Raw genomic sequence first — 5,418 nt, forward strand, 5'->3', positions numbered from 1 at the left:
TCTGTGTGTCTGTCTGTCTGTGTCTGTATGTTTCTTTCTGTCTGTGTCTGTCTGTGTTCGTTTCTGTCTCTCTGTCTGTCTGTCTCTGTCTGTCTGTCTGTCTGTCTCTGTCTCTGTCTTTCGGTCTATGTCTGTGTCTGTGTCTGTCTATCTGTGTCTGTTTGGGTCTGTCCCTCTCTGTCTGTGTCTGTCGGACTGTCTGTGTCTGTCTCTCTGTATGTGTCTTTCTTTGTCTGTCTTTGTCCATCTCTGTCTGTCTGTCTGTGTCTGTCTGTCTGTCTGTCTGTCTGTATCTGTCTGTCTGTGTCTGTCTGTGTTCGTTTCTGTCTCTCTGTCTGTCTGTCTCTGTCTGTCTGTCTGTCTGTCTCTGTCTCTGTCTTTCGGTCTATGTCTGTGTCTGTGTCTGTCTATCTGTGTCTGTTTGGGTCTGTCCCTCTCTGTCTGTGTCTGTCGGACTGTCTGTGTCTGTCTCTCTGTATGTGTCTTTCTTTGTCTGTCTTTGTCCATCTCTGTCTGTCTGTCTGTGTCTGTCTGTCTGTCTGTCTGTCTGTATCTGTCTGTCTGTGTCTGTCTGTGTCTGTCTGTGTCCCATTCTGTCTGTCTGTCTGTGTCTGTCTGTGTCTTTCTGTCTGTGTCTGTCTGTGTCTGTCTCTGTCTGTCTGTCTCTGTCTGTGTCTTTCTGTCTCTGTCTGTCTGTCCGTCTGTGTCTGTCTGTCTCTGTCTGTGTCTATTTGGGTCTGACTGTGTCTGTCTGTGTCTGTCTGTGTCTGTCTGTGTCTTTCTGTGTCCATCTCTGTCTGTCTGTCTGTGTCTGTCTCTGTATGTATCTCTGTCTGTCTGTCTCTGTCTGTCTTTCTGTCTCTGTCTGTATCTTTCTGTCTATATCTGTGTCTGTGTCTTTCCGTTTGTGTCTGTTTGGGTCACTCCCTATCTGTCTGTGTCTGTCTGACTGTCTGTGTCTGTCTCTCTGTCTGTGTCTTTCTGTGTCAGTCTGTGTCCATCTCTATCTGTCAATGTCTGTCTGTCTTTCTGTCTGTCTGTCTGTCTGTGTCTCTGTCTCTCTGTATCTGTCTGAGTCTGTCTGTCTGTGTCTGTCTGTGTCTGTCTGTGTCTGTGTGTCTGTGTCTGTCTGTGTCTGTCTGTGTCTGTCGGTGTCTGTCTTTGTCTTTCTGTCTGTGTCTGTCTGTCCGTCTGTGTCTGTCTGTGTCTCTTTGGATCTGTCTGTGTCTGTCTGTGTCTTTCTGTATCTATCTCTGTCTGTCTGTCTGTGTCTGTGTCTGTGTCTGTCTGTCTCTCTGTCTGTCTGTCTCTGTCTGTCTGTCTGTCTCTGTCTGTGTCTTTCTGTCTATATCTGTGTCTGTGTCTTTCCGTCTGTGTCTGTTTGGGTCACTCCCTATCTGTCTGTGTCTGTCTTTCTCTCCGTGTCTTTCTGTGTCTGTCTGTGTCCATCTCTATCTGTCAGTGTCTGTCTGTCTGTCTGTGTCTGTGTCTGTCTCTCTGTATCTGTCTGAGTCTGTCTGTCTGTGTCTGTCTGTGTCTGTCTGTGTCTGTCTGTCCGTCTGTGTCTGTCTGTGTCTCTTTGGATCTGTCTGTGTCTGTCTGTTTCTGTCTGTGTCTGTCTGTGTCCATTTCTGTCTGTCTGTGTCTGTCTGTGTCTGTCTCTCTGTCTGTCTGTCTCTGTTTGTCTGTCTGTCTCTGTCTGTGTCTTTCTGTCTATGTCTGTGTCTGTGTCTGTCCGTCTGTGTCTGTTTGGGTCTGTCCCTCTCTGTCTGTGTCTGTCTGACTGTCTGTGTCTGTCTCTCTGTCTGTGTCTTTCTTTGTCTGTCTTTGTCCATCTCTGTCTGTCTGTCTGTCTGTGTCTGTCTGTCTGTCTGTCTGTCTGTCTGTCTGTCTGTCTGTCTGTCTGTCTGTGTCTGTCTGTGTCTGTCTGTGTCCCTCTCTGTCTGTCTGTCTTTTTCTGTCTGTGTCTGTCTGTCTGTCTGTCTCTGTCTGTGTCTGTCTCTCTGTCTGCGTCTCTGTGTCTGTCTGTGTCCTTCTGTGTCTGTCTGTTTCTGTCTGTGTCTGTATCTGTCTCTGTCTGTCTGTGTCTTTATGTGTCTGTATGTGTCTGTGTCTATCTGTGTCTGTCTGTGTCTGACTGTCTGTGTCTGTGTGTTTCTGTCTGTCTGTGTCTGTCTGTGACTGTCTGTCTGAGGCTGTCTGTCTGTGTCTGTCTGTGTCTGTCTGTGTCTGTCTGTCTGTGTCTGTCTGTGTCTGTCTGTGTCTGTGACTGTCTGTGTCTGTCTGTGTCTGTATGAGTCTGTGTCTGTCTGTGTCTGTCTGTGTCTGTCTTTGTCTGTCTGTATGTGTCTGTGTCTTTTTCTGTCTGTGTCTGTATCTGTGTCTGACTGTCTGTGTCTGTGTCAGTGTCTGTCTGTCGGAATCTGTCTGTGTCTGTCTGTCTGTGTCTGTGTCTGTTTGTCGGAGTCTGTCTGTGTCTATCAGTCTGTCTGTGTCTGTGTGTCTGTGTCTGTCTGAGTCTGTCTGTCTGTGTCTGTCTGTCTGTGTTTATCTGTCTGTGTCTGTCTGTCTCTTTCTGTCTGTCTTTCTGTGTCCGTCTCTGTCTGTCTATCTCTGTCTGTCTGTGTCTGTCTATGTCTGTCCGTGTCTGTCTGTGTCTGTCTGTGTCTGTCTGTGCCTGTCTGTGTCTGTCTTTCTGTGTTTATCTTTCTGTGTTTATCTGTCCGTGTTTATCTGTCTGTGTCTGTCTGTCTGCCTGTGTCTGTCTGTGTCTGTCTTTGTCTGTCTGTCTGTGTCTATCTGTGTCTGTCTCTGTCTGTCTGTGTCTGTGTCTGTCTGTGTCTGTCTGTGTCTGTCTATGTCTGTGTGTCTGTGTCTGTCTGTGTCTGTCTGTGTCTGTCTGTCCGTCTATGTCTGTCTGTGTCTCTTTGGGTCTGTCTGTGTCTGTTTCCGTCTATCTGTCTATCTGTTTCCATCTCTGTTTGTCTGTCTCTGTCTGTGTCTTTCTGACTGTGTCCATCTCTTTCAGTCTGTCTGTGTGTGTCTGTGTCTGCGTCTGCGTCTGTGTCTGAGTCTTTGCCTGTGTCTGTGTCTGTGTATGTCTCTCTGTGTCTGTCTGAGTCTGTCTGTCTGTATCTGTCTGTGTCTGTCTGTGACTGTCTGTGTCTGTGTGTCTGTCTGTCTGTGTCTGTATGTTTCTTTCTGTCTGTGTCTGTCTGTGTTCGTTTCTGTCTCTCTGTCTGTCTGTCTCTGTCTGTCTGTCTGTCTGTCTCTGTCTCTGTCTTTCGGTCTATGTCTGTGTCTGTGTCTGTCTATCTGTGTCTGTTTGGGTCTGTCCCTCTCTGTCTGTGTCTGTCGGACTGTCTGTGTCTGTCTCTCTGTATGTGTCTTTCTTTGTCTGTCTTTGTCCATCTCTGTCTGTCTGTCTGTGTCTGTCTGTCTGTCTGTCTGTCTGTATCTGTCTGTCTGTGTCTGTCTGTGTCTGTCTGTGTCCCATTCTGTCTGTCTGTCTGTGTCTGTCTGTGTCTTTCTGTCTGTGTCTGTCTGTGTCTGTCTCTGTCTGTCTGTCTCTGTCTGTGTCTTTCTGTCTCTGTCTGTCTGTCCGTCTGTGTCTGTCTGTCTCTGTCTGTGTCTATTTGGGTCTGACTGTGTCTGTCTGTGTCTGTCTGTGTCTGTCTGTGTCTTTCTGTGTCCATCTCTGTCTGTCTGTCTGTGTCTGTCTCTGTATGTATCTCTGTCTGTCTGTCTCTGTCTGTCTTTCTGTCTCTGTCTGTATCTTTCTGTCTATATCTGTGTCTGTGTCTTTCCGTTTGTGTCTGTTTGGGTCACTCCCTATCTGTCTGTGTCTGTCTGACTGTCTGTGTCTGTCTCTCTGTCTGTGTCTTTCTGTGTCAGTCTGTGTCCATCTCTATCTGTCAATGTCTGTCTGTCTTTCTGTCTGTCTGTCTGTCTGTGTCTCTGTCTCTCTGTATCTGTCTGAGTCTGTCTGTCTGTGTCTGTCTGTGTCTGTCTGTGTCTGTGTGTCTGTGTCTGTCTGTGTCTGTCTGTGTCTGTCGGTGTCTGTCTTTGTCTTTCTGTCTGTGTCTGTCTGTCCGTCTGTGTCTGTCTGTGTCTCTTTGGATCTGTCTGTGTCTGTCTGTTTCTGTCTGTGTCTGTCTGTGTCCATTTCTGTCTGTCTGTGTCTGTCTGTGTCTGTCTCTCTGTCTGTCTGTCTCTGTTTGTCTGTCTGTCTCTGTCTGTGTCTTTCTGTCTATGTCTGTGTCTGTGTCTGTCCGTCTGTGTCTGTTTGGGTCTGTCCCTCTCTGTCTGTGTCTGTCTGACTGTCTGTGTCTGTCTCTCTGTCTGTGTCTTTCTTTGTCTGTCTTTGTCCATCTCTGTCTGTCTGTCTGTGTGTGTCTGTCTGTCTGTCTGTCTGTCTGTCTGTCTGTGTCTGTCTGTGTCTGTCTGTGTCCCTCTCTGTCTGTCTGTCTTTTTCTGTCTGTGTCTGTGTCTGTCTCTCTGTCTGTGTCTCTGTGTCTGTCTGTGTCCTTCTGTGTCTGTCTGTTTCTGTCTGTGTCTGTATCTGTCTCTGTCTGTCTGTGTCTTTATGTGTCTGTATGTGTCTGTGTCTATCTGTGTCTGTCTGTGTCTGACTGTCTGTGTCTGTGTGTTTCTGTCTGTCTGTGTCTGTCTGTGACTGTCTGTCTGAGGCTGTCTGTCTGTGTCTGTCTGTGTCTGTCTTTGTCTGTCTGTCTGTGTCTGTCTGTGTCTGTGACTGTCTGTGTCTGTCTGTGTCTGTATGAGTCTGTGTCTGTCTGTGTCTGTCTCTGTCTGTCTTTGTCTGTCTGTCTGTGTCTGTCTGTGTCTGTCTGTCTGTGTCTGTCTGTGTCTGTCTGTGTCTGTGACTGTCTGTGTCTGTCTGTGTCTGTATGAGTCTGTGTCTGTCTGTGTCTGTCTCTGTCTGTCTTTGTCTGTCTGGATGTGTCTGTGTCTTTTTCTGTCTGTGTCTGTATCTGTGTCTGACTGTCTGTGTCTGTGTCAGTGTCTGTCTGTCGGAATCTGTCTGTGTCTGTCTGTCTGTGTCTGTGTCTGTTTGTCGGAGTCTGTCTGTGTCTATCTGTCTTTCTGTGTCTGTGTGTCTGTGTCTGTCTGAGTCTGTCTGTCTGTGTCTGTCTGTCTCTGTTTATCTGTCTGTGTCTGTCTGTCTCTTTCTGTCTGTCTTTCTGTGTCCGTCTCTGTCTGTCTATCTCTGTCTGTCTGTGTCTGTCTATGTCTGTCCGTGTCTGTCTGTGTCTGTCTGTGTCTGTCTGTGCCTGTCTGTGTCTGTCTTTCTGTGTTTATCTGTCTGTGTTTATCTGTTCGTGTTTATCTGTCTGTGTCTGTCTGTCTGCCTGTATCTGTCTGTGTCTGTCTGTGTCTGTCTGTCTGTGTCTATCTGTG

Source organism: Eublepharis macularius, chromosome 1, assembly GCF_028583425.1.
Source record: "Eublepharis macularius isolate TG4126 chromosome 1, MPM_Emac_v1.0, whole genome shotgun sequence".
Classification (NCBI taxonomy): domain Eukaryota; kingdom Metazoa; phylum Chordata; class Lepidosauria; order Squamata; family Eublepharidae; genus Eublepharis; species Eublepharis macularius.